Source organism: Erinaceus europaeus, chromosome 15 (assembly GCF_950295315.1).
Source record: "Erinaceus europaeus chromosome 15, mEriEur2.1, whole genome shotgun sequence".
In the NCBI taxonomy this organism is placed as follows: domain Eukaryota; kingdom Metazoa; phylum Chordata; class Mammalia; order Eulipotyphla; family Erinaceidae; genus Erinaceus; species Erinaceus europaeus.
The window spans coordinates 16,970,854-16,987,582 of record NC_080176.1 but is presented as its reverse complement, the minus strand read 5'-3'; the positions used below and the strand labels follow the sequence as shown (position 1 = coordinate 16,987,582).

General features: G+C 49.7%; 1 long non-coding RNA gene across 2 annotated transcripts in view; it reads right to left on the bottom strand.

The window, feature by feature from the left end:
• The window catches only part of LOC132533099 (uncharacterized), a 65,617-nt gene that overhangs the window by 5,324 nt on the left and 43,564 nt on the right, over positions 1–16,729 (bottom strand). For both annotated transcript variants that reach the window (XR_009544983.1, XR_009544984.1), the window contains one exon: positions 4,373–4,534. This is a non-coding gene — a long non-coding RNA (uncharacterized LOC132533099). The remainder of the gene's footprint in view (positions 1–4,372; positions 4,535–16,729) is intronic.

The window sequence follows — 16,729 nt, the reverse complement described above, 5'->3', positions numbered from 1 at the left end:
CAGCCACTGAGTCCAGACAGGCAGAAGAGAAGCCCCTTTGTTGGCAGTGCAAAGCAATGCCGCCTCCCCTCCTTCTTTGAAAATAATTGACTTACTTAACTGTTCGTACTGAAGTCTCCCAGAGAGAGACTGTGCAAACAGACCCCAGCACTGAAGCTTCCTTCAGTGTGGTGGTGGCTGGGCTCTAACCTGGGTCGTGCACATAGCAAAAAGGCACATTATCCATTGAGCTATTCTGCCAGCCGGGCATTGCTCACTTGTTTAAGAGGTGAGGGTACCTGTCCTGCCTGTGCCCTGGGACAGTCCCCAGGAACCACCTGTCGGGGAGCAGGGCCGGGGCTGGGGAGAAGGAGGCAGGCGCCCCATCTGGGCTGGCCCTTCCTCAGGGCTCCGCCCTGCCCCGCCAGCCTGGCCCTGTTCTCAGAGTGCAGTGCGCTGAGCTCTTGCACCCAGAGCAGGGCCCTCTCCTGCAGGCGCTCCAAGCCCCGTGTCCACAGGGGAGGCAGCATGCTGTGCTCTCCGTGCCCATCCGCATCTCTCTGTGAGTCACCCACTTAACCCAGCGACCACAGAGATCCTGCTCTCTTCCAACAAAACCGACACCAGAGCCAGAAGACAAAGGCCTGGCCCTGGAGCCTGGGGAATGTGATGGAGACTGGAGGGCGGCCTGTTTGCTGAAGGGGCACCAAGCAGGCAGCCGGGTGTGGAGTCTCCAAGCGCAGAATAAAAGGAAGCCTTGAATATGGTCCTCGGAGGAGCCTGGGCGTGGGGGTGGGGCCCAAGCCATCCCTAAGTGTGTCAGAATTCGATTTAGGTTAGACTGGGGGATGTCAGCACATGTATGGAATTCACAGCTTCCTGGGAGGGGGGCGGCAAAGTGAGGGGTGGGAATCAGAACAGGTGCAGTGAGGCAGAGAGAGAGAGAGAAAGAGGGGGAGAGAGAGGGAGAGAGAGAGAGAGAGAAAATGAGAATTGCTTGCCACCTGGCTGGACCCCTGCCATTTGGGGGTGGGGCGGCCCTAGCAATCCAAGGCTTCCTCTCCAGGCCAGATGACACCCTGATTGGAGATGTTTTGGAAGAAGGAGCACAGGAGACAGACGAGTGCTGGAGTAATTCCTAATAGCTAAAAGCACTAAAAAACAAACAAGCAAACAAAAAAACACCCTACAATTTGACTGATTTGCTTTTTGCACAAGGCCCCCTAAATCCATTCAAGAAATGAAACAAGGGAGCTAGGGGTGGCTCACCTGTTGGAATGCACAGCTTTCCCTGTGAGGGCAAGGGTTCAAGCCTCCAGCCTGCTTATGGGGAAGCTTTGCAAGTGGCAAAGCAATGCTGTGGAATCACGTTCATGAGGCCAGGCGGTGGCGTACTTGGTTGAATGCGCATGTTACAGCACACAAGGACCCCAGTTCAAGCCCCTGGTCCCCACCTGCAGGGAGAAAGCTTCACGAGTGGAGAGGCAGGGATGCAGGTGTCTCTGTCTCTCTCCCTCTCCCCTCTCAATTCTCTCTGTCTCTATCCAATAATAAATAAAAATTAAAAATGAAATCACGTCCATGTCCTGATAGTCCTCCCCCCCAATTATTTCTCTCTATCAGGAAACAAAGGTAAAAAACATGACTTCCCGCAGCAGGATTCGTCATCTGGGCACCAAGCCCCAGAGATAACTATGCTGACAATAAGTATAGAAAATGTATTCAGATGAAATTTCACGAATAAGAGTTGTGGGAGTGGGGAATATACCCTTTGGCCATGTGTATGTGTTTATGTGTGTGTGTAGGAGAGAGAGAGGGGGGGCGGGAGGGAGAGAGAGAGAGTGTACTAAGTGCAAGGACCATTGTAAGGATCCCAGTTCGAGCCCCTGGCTCCCCACTTGCAGAATGGACAATTTACAAGCAATGAAGCAGGTCTGCAGATGTCTTTCTCTCCTTCTCTGTCTTCCCCCTCCTCTCAATTTTTTCCTACCCAATAAAATGGAAAAAAATGGCCTCCAGGAGCAGTGGATTCATAGGTGCCCCAGCAAATAACTCTGGAGGCAAAAAAAAAAAAAGTCAGTTCTTCCCCAGACAACATGGAAATGTGTTGACAACAGAGAATGATGAGTCTTATTTTCCTAAGAATGAAATAAAGGAGACATGGAAGAAAATAAAGTGGTGAATCTCCTCAAATTCTAGAAAGGTGGCCATGATAAGGGGAATCACAGAGGGAGAGGGAGAGAGGATTTAGACGGACCAGAGTGTTGGGGTGCGTTTAAATCTCAGAGCAGACACAGAGCCAAGGACTTGGGTGCAGGCCTGGGTTTGAGAGGCTTTTTCTTACGGGAAGTGAAGGAGGAGAAGGGACACACTGTGGAGAGGCCACAGGGCTGCTGCTGGGGCCTTCGCCAGCTGATAGCATCCTCCTGGGCTCTCTCCTGCCTGAGCATCGCCCTGACCTGCAGTCCTATCTCACTGGCGACAGGTTCATTTCTTTCTCCGTCTCTCTGACTCTCCACACTCCCAGTCCTATTTCCCTGCTGTGCCCCACCTCCCCCCCCCCCCAGCAAAGCTGGCTCCCTCCCATTGCCTCACACAGTCTTGCCTTAGGCTGCTCTGATTCCCACTGGGCCCCCCCAGCGTCCAAGAACACGGAGCTTTGCTGCCACTCCCAAGGGCTTCTCAAGAGATTTATCGCAAGGGAAACAGGCCCCGCGTATGAAGGGCGTTCTGATGGCAGCTGACGCTGTAATTAAGACTCCTGCATCGGCCACGCTCGTGTTGGTATTAGATTGTGTCTCCTCTGGGAAGAAGAGTAAGTTGTGTGGAACTCAGAAGGCGTAGAGGAAATAATCAAAAGTATGTGTCAGAGAGATGAAAAGATGGGGAGCTGCCCCCCCCCACCCAAGGAACCAGAGTCTAGGGGAGACTCAGGCCTGGAGAGCAGCGATTAGACTCAATACTGAAATGTGTGTACGGCCCAGGGAAACACAGAGGCAGCTGTGACTGTGACGGCAGGTGGGGCTGTTTGCTTTATGGGCAGCCGCAGAGCAGCTTGGGGTGGACAACCGTCCGTGGCTGGGTGGCTGGGTGGGGGTCACAGTTGGGGCTGGGGGGTACAGTGTCCAGCCTCTTTCCTTTTTTTTCCAGATCAAAGGTGAAAAAAAGAGGGAGAAACAAAGAAAGAGAGACAGCTCAGCATGGCCTTGTCTGGCAGTGTCTCTGTCCAGCGTGGGTCCCCCATGGGGTGGCCAGGAACTCACACCTGGGTGCTCCTGTGTGCAATGGTGTGTGCTGTACTGGATGAGGCACCTCTGGGCCCCAGCAGGCGTGTCAGACAGCTGTCTCCTCAGACTCTTAAGTACCTAAAGGATGAGTCGTGGACAGGAAACACCTGTATCTCCTGGGAACCTGTCAGAAATGCATGTTCTCTGGTACTCTTGGGCCTTCTGGGTCAGAAACTCAGGGCTTGGGGGTCAGTGATGTGTTTCGTGACAGACATTCTCATAGTTGGAGGACCTCTGGTGTGTGGGTCTGGGAGTCTACACACTAAAACACGATGGAGGCTTGGGAGATGGCTCAGCAGTGGAGAGCACGCTTCACCAGCTGGGAGGAGTCTCTGGCTGGGAGCTCCCTGGACAGCACCAAGGGGCCCTCTGAAGAGGAGAGCTCAGAGCTTCTGTTCCTCTCCTTCCCTCCTCCCACGCCTTCCTCTCACTTTCAACAAAGAGGGTAAGAATTCTGCTTAGCCTATCTCAAATGTGTAAGGCCTGGGGTTTCTTGCCTCTACCACATAAAATTTCCCCTTCCTTCCTTCCTTCCTTCCTTCCTTCCTTCCTTCCTTCCTTCCTTCCTTCCTTCCTTCCTTCCTTCCTTTCCTGCCACCAGGGTTATCACCAGGGCTCAGTGCCAGCACTATGAATCCACTGCTCCCAGTGGCCATTTTTTTCCCTTATTATTATTTTCTTTCTACTTTGCTTGATAGGGCAGAGAAATTGAGAGGGTAAAGGCAGAGAAGGAGAGAGACAGAGCAACACCTGCAGACCTGCTGCACGGCTCATGAAGCACCCGCCCTGCTGCAGGTAGGAAGTGGGGGCTCGAATGCAAGTCCTTGCATAAGGTAATGTGTGTGTGCACCACTGACCAACCCCCGTAAAATTCCTAAAACATTAAAAACAAAATCAAAACACACATCTTTGATGCTCTGCCTGTTCCAAACCTCCCCCTTTAGATTTATTGTCACTGAGAATCAATAAAATATATGTGACTGTGTGTGTGTGTGTGTGTGTGTGTGCGCACACGCGCGTGTGGTCAAAGTGAAATGTCACCACACTGACAGCCTGCTCTGCCTCTGAGAACTAACCTGTATCACAAGAAAGAACAAAGAACTGACCTGGGTTTCCCTGGCCAGGCCTGTGTTCACTGCTGGAAACAGGAAGTGAATCTGGGCCAGCGAAGGAGGAGAGGGGCTTCTGTGATGTCACGTTCTCCGAGGAGGAGGGAAGCACAGTCGTCTCTTTGCCAGCGACACTTGAGTTGCAGAGAAAGAGAAGCCCTGGGAAAATAAAGAGAAGTGAATTTAGAACAAGCAACGGCAAGTATTTTCCCATTCAGCCCCCATTCAACTTGCAGAAGCTGGGTGGTTTATGTCTTTCAATGAATATGCAGGATGATTCTTTTCACCCAAATATAATTAACATCATTCAGTAGTTTTGTTCCAGAGACAATATACCATATAGACAATATTAAACATAAAATACCCAATTATAATGAACACCGGGGAATATTTTTATTAAGCAGACAATTTAATGATAAGTCTGCTGAGAGATTACTTTATATTTCGTTTACTCTGTGATCAACTGCTGGAAGATGTCTGAAGGATTGTGCTCTGAGTGGGTTCCTCCTCTGGACATTAGTCTTTTTTTTTAAATACTGCAGGTGGCAGTTCTAATGGAAACATCTATATCTAGTTAATTTAGTTCATTTCACTTGAGCATGTTGCTGGTGACATTCTGGTTAGTGACTCAGCCCTTGTGTGGGTCATAAGAATAAGAAGGCGATCAACTTAGGATAAGAGACAATGGAAGGGACAGATGTGGACAGTGACAGATAAGGACCCTGAGATGTCACTGTGTTTCCAAAAGGACAGCAAGGGTGATGATGGTGGTGGTGGTGACTGATGATCAGGGTGACGGTGGCAGTGAAACAGAATGGCTCCCAGAGTTGTGTCTGTCTGTGGGACCTTGTAGGGGGTGGGGATGGGGAAGGCCTCTAGGTAGCTCTGAGTGGAGAGGCACAGACCCCCCCTCCCAGGAGTGCCACCATCACCTGACGCTCTGCCAATCTCTTCTGCAGGCGTGTCCAGAGAGTAAGCAGCCTGCCCAGGGCTCTCTGACATATGTGAAGATGGTAACCGGAAGCTGGCACCAGCTGCTGACCTGCTGACGGGGGGCTCGTGCCATTTAGGGAGATCCCACAGGCCACACACTGGACAGTGCCTACGTGGAATGCTGCGTCTGGGGCCCATTACCCTTCTGACAATGCAGCCAGCTGTAGACAGGGTCAAGGGGTGGACAGAACATAGCCGTCTAAGAGGAGCATAGTGGACTTCCCCAGGGAGCACACACATGGGGCCAGACCCCTCAAACTGCAGTGTGCACACAAATCACCTGAGGATATTGTTATGATTCAGACTCTTTTTTTTAATCAAGATATTATTTTTCAAGACCTGTGCACTTAAAAAATTATTTATTCCCCTTTGTTGCCCTTTTCAATTGTTCTTTTAGTTATTATTGTTGTTACTGATGTCATCGTTGTTGGGTAGGACAAAGAAAAATAAAGAGAGGAGGGGAAGACAGAGGGGGGGAGAGAAAGACACCTACAGACCTGCTTCACCACCTGTGAAGTGACCCCCCTGCAGGTGGGGAGCTGGGGGCTTGAACTGGGATCCTTACACCAGTCCTTGCGCTTTGTGCCACCTGTGCTTAACCTGCTGCGTTACCGCCCAAGTCCCAAGACCTGTGTATTTCTATCAGGAGAGGGAGAAGTGGAGCATCACTGGGGAGTGGAGCCAAGGCCTCATGGGAGCGAGTACTGTGCTTCACCTGCCTAGTCCCCCCCACCCTCCCACCAGACCTCAGGACACAGTTTCTGATTCCCTAAGTCTGGGGTGGGGACACTGAGACTCTACACTGCTAACAAGTAAGCGCCAGCACCAGCACCAGCACCAGCACCAGCACCAGCACCAGCACCAGCATCGTTAGTGCCCAGACTCCATTCAGAACAGCAAGGATTCGGACTGCAGAGCTCTGAGTAAGCAGGTGTGAACCGTCCCTCTCCTGGCTCTGAAATCCTAACAGCCACAAACACAACGGAGCCTGTATAGCCAGGAGGTCTGATCGATCAGATTTAAACTCCAAGATAATTAGATCATTTCCAGGGTGACCATCTGAATAAATGTCCAGCAGTGACTGCTGACAACCACTCAGACTGTAGTTTTGCAATGAGCCTGTGTTGAGAGCCTGCTGAATGCCAGGCCCCATGCAGATCTTCCTGCCTGGGACCCGGTCACACTGAGTCCTGAAGCCTGCCAAGCTGGATACACAGGTACTAGGAAGGGAAGATGCCACCGTGGGCACCGTTCATGGGCACTTCTGTGCTACACCAAGCACTTTTCATACATTCTCTCACTTAATCCCCATAATGATGGGGTGTGGGAGCACAATGTTATCATTCCCCCATTTTGAGAGCTGGAGACCGAGATGCAGGGAAGTAAAGTTTTTTGTTCACGCTGGCATTACTCCTCAGTGGATAAGTAGGCCCCGGGCCCTGAGATGAAACTAGCAGTAAACAGAAGGGCTGAGAGAATGGTGAGCCCTTTCCCAGCAGCTCATGCAGATGCAGACACGGAGCTGAGCTGGCCTTGTCTTCCTCCCTTGAGCCTGGGCCGAGAGCAGGGACCTGTTTCCAAGCCCTTACTTCTCCCTGGCATCCCACGGCCTTCGGGGCCATTAGCCACCTCCCACTCAACAATCCTGATCCATATTGTCAGTAGCTGCAATCATGTATAATTCACAAAAGCCTCCTCCCCAGGCTACCCAGACAGGCAATTCCCTACTGTGCGCCGAGTGACTAATCAGCCAGGCCTGTCCATCAGGGAGCCCTTCAGCCGGGCTGAGATGGCCCGCAAAGACACTCTAATCAGCGTGTCTGAGTGGTGGGCGCTAGGCAGATGGGATTCCAGGCGTGCTTTTGCAACCAGGCGTGCTTTTTTTTTTTTCTGTGAATATGTATTTTTAATTTATTGAATGGTGATAGAAATCTATAGGGAAGGGGGAAGATAGAAAAGAAGAGAGACACCTGCAGAACTGCTTCACTGCTTGTGAAGCTTCACCCCAGCAAACAGGGACCAGGGGCTTGAATCTGGGTGCCTCTGCATGGTAACAGGTACACAATACCTGGAAGATCACCAGCTGGCTCCTAGCCAGACCTTTTCCAAGGAAAGGTTCATTTGGTGAGTGGGAGGTCTGGTAGCACAAGCAGGCTCTGACTTGTCCCTGTTAACCTTCAGGTGGCTACAGGGCAACCTCAGCATTTCCAGGCCCCGTGAAAGATGGTGTTGCCTGTGCTAACTGGAGGGCCGTGGCTGATGACTATCAGGAGGGAGCTGTGGGGTCTGATCGGATTAGGCAGCTTCGTAGTCTGAGGGGAGAAGAGACGTGAGCGATGGAGAAGAGAAGGTGGGGGATGCAGTGGGGACATGTTTTAAAGTAGAGGAGACCCTCCATGCACAAGTGAGGCTAGTGGGGGAAATGGTCACTGGCATTATTAGAACAGAGTTCCCTCTGCTTGGAGGGTGGAGAGTCGCCAGGCTGAGTAATGAGCATCTGAGACGCACGTGGTTAGAGCAATGGTCTTCCAAACAGCGCGCAGCGTCAACAGCCCACTGAGTCTAGTGAGATGACATGGGAGCTTGTTCTAATGCCTCCACTTCAGCCTTTCTCGTTCGTCATTCGGCTAAGTTCACGACATGCCAGTGCAGGAGCACACACTCGGGGAACCATCAAACACCTCTTCCTGACAGAAAAGGGGCCTTTAGCCCGAAAGATCATGTGTGTGTGAACGCATGTGTTTGGAAACATTCTAAGTGGCTTGTCGGTAGAGAGAAAAATGCACTAGAATGAAGTGTTAGATATTTACATATGGAGCATCAGAAAGCTGTTAAAATGAATAAACAAAATGGAGATAAATATCAAAACAAAAGGCAAAACGACACAGGAACTTTGATGACTGGCGTGGTGTGAAACCACACTCCTAGGATCCGACGGAACTGTGCACTAATATGAAATCAATACAGTTCTGAACTGCCAACTGATAAAAGCATAATGAATTCGGTGTGATTCACGTGTACTTGTAGAAACATACGACTCAGTAAGTATCCTGTGCAGTCACTGATGTCTTCATAACACAGCGAGGCTGTGACACCCTGGGTTAGAAGAGTTCTCTCCAGTTTCACAGCAGCAGTGGTAAGGGGAGAGCACACACGTCTGGGCACTTCTGCCCAGCCCACCCTCCACCTTGACCACATTCTGAAGGCCTAACCCTTGGCCTGGGCCAGTGTCCAGGACTTCCCTGCATTCTGAACTGCTCTGGGGTCCTCTATAACAGATCTGGGGCCCCTTGGGGACTTCTGCCCCTAGCCAGCATCCTCAAAGATAATCTGCTTTTCAGAGAGCATTTCACAGACAGCACAGACCCGTCAAAGCAGTCTAGGGCCACAGAGACAGCTCAGATGGCAGAGTGCAGGACTTCCAAGTGGAATGCCCTGGGTTCACTCTGCCTTCCTCTCCTTCTCCTCCTCTCTCCTCTTCCTCCTCCTCCTCTTTCTTCTCCTCTCTCTCTCTCAAAATTGTCTTTGAAGGATAGTGGGTAGATAGCATAGTGGTTATGCAAAGAGACTTTCTTGCATGAAGCTCCAATGTTCCCACCTTTAGAGAATTCCTGTCCACTACTGTCTTTGAGGCATAGAGGAAAACTCCCTTAGATTCAGACTTTGCTAACATAGGAGCATCAGTGGCTGAAACACTGCTGCAATTTCTCTATTAAGAAAGACTCTTGGGAATCGAGAGGTAGCACAACAGGTTAAGTACACGTGGTACGAGTCTCAGGGACCGGTGTAAGGATCCTGGTTCGAGCTCCTGGCTCCTCACCTGCAGGGGGGTCAGTTCACAAATGGTGAAGCAGGTCTGCAGGTATCTATCTTTCTCTCCCCGTCTGTCTTCCCCTCCTCTCTCCATTTCTTTCTGTCATATCTAACAACAACGAAATCAATAACAAAACAATAATAATCACAGCAACAATAAAAAACAAGGGCAACAAAAGGGAAAATAAATAAATATTTTAAAAAGACTCTTGAGTAGGAATATAACTTATGAGTAACTCAAAGTATAGAAACTACAGATGAAACACAGAAGGAGTGTCAATTTACCTACTGCACACACACTTAGCACCTAGAATCACATCCGATTCTTTGTAACTGCTCGGCAACATGCCAATCTGAATTCTACATGCATTCAAAGTGCAGTTCAATAGTTTGTACTTTTAGAAATACGTAAAAATACAGTTACCTTCCTACATACCTCCACTGCTCAAACTCTTCCCTTGGAGTACATTAAATCTAGTAAAAGAAAAAAAAAAAAGACTTGGATTTTTTTTTCCTCTTTCTCCAATTATTGTATCATATTTATCAGTCACAAAAAAAAAATCTAAAAATTAAATGAAAGTACTGTGTGTATGTGCTGTGGTTCAGGAGTGGCCCCTGACAAGCCCAGACACTAGCTGTCGGAGGGATGCAGGTTTTTTTTCCCCACAAGGTCAAGGGCTTATCACCAACGGACACCCTGACTTCTAAGCTAAGAATTTTTCTCTCTGTTCTATTTGAAGAACCAGTCAACAGTGAAGGTGACCTGAAATGCCAAGCTAACCAGCCTGTACAAAGACATTTAAGACACAGAGGGGCTGTGCTGCTGTTGCTGTTATTGTTGTTGTTTACCACCAGGGTGGTTGCTGGAGCTGTGTGTCTGCACCACTCCAAAGCTCCTACTGGCTGTTTTTTTCTTTCTTTTTTTCTCTCCACCCCATGCATTCAGAGAGAGAGAGAGAGAGAGAGAGGAAGGGAAGGGAGGAGGGGAGGGGAGGGGAAGGGAGGAGAGGGGAGGGGAGGGGAGGGGCGGGGGAGGGGAGGAGAGGAGAGAGAAGCCCCCTGACATGGCTTTGAAGCCGGGTCCTTGGGCACAGTAACATGGGCTCTCTGTGTGAGTCACCCCCAGCCCCTGCTTGTGAACCTTTCAATCAACTGCGACACTCCAGCTGTTTCTCAATTTCATCTGCTCTCACTCTATTAATAATGACTGGCACAGACAATTTTCTTTTTTATTTTGCCACCAGGGTTTTGCTGTGGCTTAGTGCCTAAAAAAAAAAAAATCCCATTGGGATATAGTTAGAAAGCACTAGAGATCCAAATAATGCATGCTTTTATTTACAATCAAAAAGGAAATTAAGCTTCACTAATATATATATATATATGTGTGTGTGTATGTGTATATATATTTTTAAATTTAATTTTTTAAAATTATTACCACTAGGATTATCGCTGGGCTCAGTGCCTACATTACAAATCCACTGCTCCTGGCAGCCATTTACCCCTCTTCTTTTTTTTTTCTTTCTATTTTATTTGACAGGACAGAGAGAAATTGAGAGAAGAGTGGGAGTTAGAGGAGAAGAGACAAAAGACACCGGCAAGCCTGTTTTACCACTCTTGGAACTTCTCTCCCTGCAGGTGGGGACCGGGGGTTGAACCCAGGTTCTTGTGGTTGGTGGTGTGTGTGTTCCATTGGGTGTGTGTGTTCCATTGCCTGGCCCCCAGCTTCACTAATATTTAAGATGGGACTGACTGTGCGTGGGATGAGGGAATGCTATACAGGTGAAGGGGTGTGCATCTCGGTGAATGGGAGAGGACTGTTTCCTGAGAGATGAGATTCTAGCCAGTGAGGCCATTAGTGTGTGGACATGAGCGCCTGGTGCTAAGACGCTGGCTTCCTGGGCCTGTTTTCCCTGGGACCATCTGGAAAGCCACCAGGAGTGTAGAGGTCAGGAGCGGAGTGACTTGGGCCACTCTGGGTGTGTGTGGGCTGACCTGGGGTTCCCCTCTGAGCTCTGAGCTGCAGGCTGCCAAGAAGCCTGGACAGAGCAGCACGCTGGCATCATACTGACGCGTTCTGAAGGCTCAGCCAAGGAGCTGGCAGGCTGCTGCGGGCGTGGGAGAGGAAGTGTGAAAACTCAGGCTCCTTGGGAAGGGCACAGCTCCTGCTCCTGAGCCCCAGGGACCACTTCCAGGAACTGGAATTCACACAGAGGCAGCCCAGATGCCCAGCCCGCTCGAGGGATGAGAGGAGAGTCTCTCTAGCAGGGGTGCCAAACTGCTATATGCCAAACTGCTACACATTAGCACGATGGGTAAAGCCTGGTGAAGGGTGAGAGAGTCAGCAAACAGACATTCTCTTCTGTGGGGATGTCAACGCATGCAGATCCTTTCGAGAGCAGTTTTGGGAATAGGTGCCAAAGCAACGACAACCTGGTTTCCTTTTGGTCCAGTGACCGAGCCTCTGTGAGTGCACCTTACAGAGCAGAGGTGTCATCCTACATGTAGAGGCGTCAGCCAGTCAGCTCTACCCCGGCCGTGATGTTTGCAACTGCCCCAGGGTATAAACCACCTGAATGCCTACCGCCAGCAGACTGACCACCAAGCTGTCCACAGCAGCGAGAAGTATCAGTGTACACTGATATGTAAGGATGTCCACCATGCGCTGTTAAGTGTGAAACATAAGGCATCTCAGGGGCTGGGCAGTGGCGCACCTGGTAGAGGGCACATGTTACAGTCAGTGTGCAAGGACTTGGGTTCAAGCCCCTACAAAGGGTGAAGCAGTGCTGCAGGTGTCTCTTTGTCTCTCTCCCTCTCAATCTCCGTCTTCCCTACTGATTTCTCTGCCTTTATCCAGTAAGTAAAGGGATATAATAATAATAACAATAAGGCAAAGAAGGTGTCTCTCTGTATCTAGTAAGATGCCTGAAACACAGGGGCGGCTGCTGTTTCTGCTGTGCAGAGTTACAAGGGCCCCATGCGTTCGCCAGAGCTCTTCCGGGAGCTGCCCCACAGTTCAGAATCGCTTTCTGGGTGAACTGACAGGTCCTCTGGGGTCAGAAGTCAGACCTGATTCCTGGTTGGTAGTTTCACATTAAGTAACACTTCTTAAGAAATGTTGGGGGGGGGGGTAGTGGCGCATCTGTTTAATCACACACATTATAATCTGAGTCCCCGGTCCCCGCCTGAGGGGGAAAAGCTTTGCAAGTGGTGAAGCAGGGCTGCAGGTGCCTCTGTCTCTCTTCCCCAACCCTCTCCTTCCTTCTCGATTTATGACAGTCTCTATCCAATGAATAAATAAAAAGATAATAAAAAACATTAAAAAAAAAGAAATGTTTGGCTGGGGGCCAGGTGGTGGCACACTAGGTAGAGTGCATGCTACCATAGGCAAGGTCCCAGGTTCAAACCCCTGGCCCCCACCTGCAGGGAGGAAGCTTCATGAGTGCTGCAGCAGCGGTGCAGGCATGTCTCCTTTCCTCTGCCTCTCTGTCTTCCCTTCTCTTCTTAATTTTCTCTCTGTTCTATCCAATTAATAAATAATTTAAAACAAATATCAAAAAGAAACGTTTGGCTGAGTAAGGTCTAAGTTCCACCACCTCTGGGAGGCCATCTCCTTGTCTCTCAGTTCCCAGGACCCACAGCCATGCCCCCCACCCTGGCCTGGTGGGCAGGTGCTAAGCCCCACCCAGAAAAGGCTCAGAGAGTGAGAGGGGTAGGGGGAGAGAGTGGTGGCGTGGCATAGGAGAGAGGAGGAGGCAGATGAGGAGTTCATGCCAAGTTCACATCTCTCTTTTGGGGAAGAGAGTGGGAAAGGAGAACCAAGTTTTTGTGAATAATGCTTCTTATTAAAATGCCTGCTCTCTCCCATGATGATTAAGATGGATGCAGCGTCACACTGGCTCTCAGGCAGAGTGGGAGTGCAGCTGACAATTTTCCCATCTAAGTTTCTCACAAAGAAGAAGCCACTCCCCCCTCCCCCCATCCTTCCTTCCCCACAGAGCTCCTCACAGCTCCAGGCACTGGGGGAGGAATTCATCAGGGCTGACAAGTGGCAAGTGACATTAGCCTTCCCTGTGTGCTGGAGGCTCTTTCCCTCCCCGTGTGCATGTGCCCACCCATGTGCTCTCTCCAACCCCGGGCCGCTGGGCACCTCTCAGTGTCACAGGCAGACACCACTCTGGGCCTTCCTCGTCCACTTCCTGTCTGTCTGTTGTCAGTGCCTCCCTTTACTCTCTTTTGAAGAGCTGCTCCCTTGCATCACCTGTGTGGTTCTGGGGATTATAGAAGCTAATTTGGTAAATTTCCTAAAATACTCCCTGTCTCAATTAATACTAGCTATCATCACAGTTAGGATGATACCATATTCCATCCGGGGACACCTGTGAAGCAGGCTCCACAGCAAAGGAACTGGCAGGGCATGGGAGAGAACTCTTCCAGACATTGTAGCCAACAGTTATAAAGAACTAAGTAAGCACTTACTATGTTCTTTTAAAAGAACCAACACATACACACACATCTTCAATTTGAGCATATCCCCATGAGGTTCAAAATCTCACTAAGAAAAGTTTTTGAAAAATAAAACAGAGATTATGGAGGAAAGAAAAATTATCACAAGAAAAATAAAAGGGGGGGGGGAACATTTCCTTGTTTGAAAAAAAAACATTTTCTTTCTAACCCAGTGACCAGAACTGAAAAAAAGCGAAGTGGCAAACTAAGATATTTATATTATCATTATGCTTTTAAAAGAAGAAGAATAAAAGAAAAACATAAACACTTTAAAAGATCTTAAAAAGCAACATATTGGGTGGGGATATCTTGGTTTGCCACTTTACTTCGCTTCCGATTTCTGAACAGTAACACCGGGGAGTAGGAGGCAAAACAGCAATGACTTCAACATCCTGATCAGTAACTATTTTCAGAAAGGAATTATATAGGCCCTCACGCTATACATCGGGCCCAAGGGAGACCTGACTTCCTTCCAGCTTTGCAGGTTCTTGGAATGGGGCTGTGTGCTCTCTACACCCGAGTGGTGAGCTGGTGTCCCACAAGGTGCCAAGAACATGCCAAGGAGAAGGAGCAGAGGACAGTCCTGAACAGTCATGAGAAAGCCACGGACCCACATGCAGAGAAATTTAACTAAACCCCACATTAAAAAAACAAAACCAAAAACTCAAGGGGCTGAGCAGTGGCACACCTGATTGATGGGGTGCAAGCTCCCAGTCCCCACCTGCAAGGGGGAAGCTTTACAAGCAGTGAAGCAGGGCTGCAGGTGTTTCTTTTTTTTTTAACTCTCCGTCTCTCTTTATTTATTTTAATAAAAAAATTATTATCTTTATTTATTGGATAAAGACAGCCATAAATTGAGAGGGTAGGGAGACAGACAGAGAGACACCTGTAGCACTACTTCACCACTTGCAAAGCTTTCCCCCCCCTTCAGGAGGGGACTGAGGGCTCAAACCTGGGTCCCTGCTCCTTGTAACATGCGTGCTCAATCAGGTGTGCCACCACCCAGCCCCTCTCTCTCTCCCTCTTTATCTTTCTTTCCCTCTCAGATTATCTCAGTCTTATCAAATTAAGCAAATGTTAAAAAAAAACTCAAAATGGATCAAGGACAAAGAAGATATGCTGCTATGAAACGACTGGAAGGGAACTGTTGCTCTAAAAGACAGCGGCAAGCTACTGTGGGCTTGAGTGACAGCTCAGCAGGCAGGGCACATGCGCTGCCATGGGTGCCATCCAGGTTCAAGTCCTGGAACCTTGTGGCAGGGGCTCTGGCACTGAAGCAAGTGCTGGGGCTGGTGTCTCCACCTCTCTCTGTCTCTCTGAATGGAAAGTGACCCCACCCCCACCAGGCAGTAACCAAAAGCTCTGTGGGGGTCGGCAGACAGCTCCCTTGAGCAGCCCACCTACTTGTTGTGGGCACAGTCCTGGCGAGAACACTGCCCACATGGCACTGAGGGAAGTTTCAGTGCCCTGGTATCTGTATCTTTCTCTCTGCTTCCTGTGCTCTTCCCCCCCCCCCACCCCCCTGTGTTTCTATATGAAAAGAGTCAGCCTGGAGCATAGCCGTAAAGTTCCACTGACAATAAATAAACAAGTGAATAAATAATAAAAATAAATGAAATCTGTGGTAACCAGGCTGTGGTGAGGGAGGCAACTAGAGCCCTCAGAGTTTCTCTGGGGTTGTGGAAATACTCTGTATAAAGCTACAGAGGTAGACAGATATCATGACGCCTTTGTCCAAGTCCACAGAACACACAGCATCTTAGTGTGACCCTGATGTAAGCTGTGAACTGGGGGTGGTCATGAGGCGTCCATGCTGGGCATCAGCTGTGATAAAAGTTCCCCTCTGGAGGAAGACAGGTTAGTGGGAGGCTGTGCAGGTGGGAAGTCTATGGGGAAACTCACCCTTCCTTTCAGTTTGTGAAGCTCAAAATATAAAATGAAACAAGTGGCTAGGCTCTGAAAGCTCACTAGCTACACAAAATGACTGTCATGCCTTCCACCTTCTGCATCCCACAGTGACCTTGGGTCCATACTCCCAGAGGGATAAAGAATAGGAAAGCTATCAGGGGAGGGAAGGGGGATACGGAGATCTGGTGGTGGGAATTGTGTGGAGTTGTACCCCTCTTATCCTATGGTTTTGTCAGTGTTTCCTTGTGGGGCCCTGCATAAGCCAAGGTCAAGCATGGCGTGGGGACCCCTGGATGCCTGGGAGGTAAAGGCTTTCTGTCAGTCTCCCCAGGGGCTTTTTCGCCTCTCTGGGCTGAGCAAGAGAGAACCTGCAGAACAGGTCCCAGCCCCCCCTGTAAGCCTCCTTCGAGCAAGGGCTCATGTCCCCTCTGTGCTAGCTCTGGGTTTAGCTTCCTGGTTGCCCAAACTAGCTTGACCACTTACTCAACAGTTACTGCAAAGACCCTCACCATTTCCCTGTTTCCAGCTCTCCTGACCATATATGGTGTAAACAAGTAACTGTCTCTGAAGACCCCCAGCGGCCCCTTTCTCCCTTACCATTCCTGACCATATAAGGCTAGGCCATAGCTGCCCTGTTCTTCCCCTACCCCAACCTATAAAAACCCCTGCTTGCCATACAATAAACGCGCTACTCATAGGTAAATAGTGTCTGCAGGGAAAGACCCCCAGCATACACATACTCACCTCTGCTGCCCTTGATTTGACCTCTTCGGCCCCCTCCTCTGGTGCACAACAGAGTGGGTCAGCCAGCTTGGTTGGATTGAGAAGCGGGGTCCTCATCAGGACCTCTACATTTTCCTTTTATAAAAAAAAAATGATAAAAAATGGCTGTCGTGCTGGAGATTCTGAGATCTGAGAAAGAAGCTGGTGTGAGGTGCGCCTGGTGAAGTGCACACTTTGCCATGCACATGGACCTGGGTTCAAATCCCCAGTCCTCACCTTCTTGGGGGCAGCACTGTGAGTGATGGGGCTGTGCTGCAGGTCTCTCTCTCTCTCTCTCCCTCTCTCTCTCTCTCCCTCTCTTTCTCTCTCTCTCTCCCTGACCCTGCTCTTTCAATTTCTCTCTGTCCTAGCAAA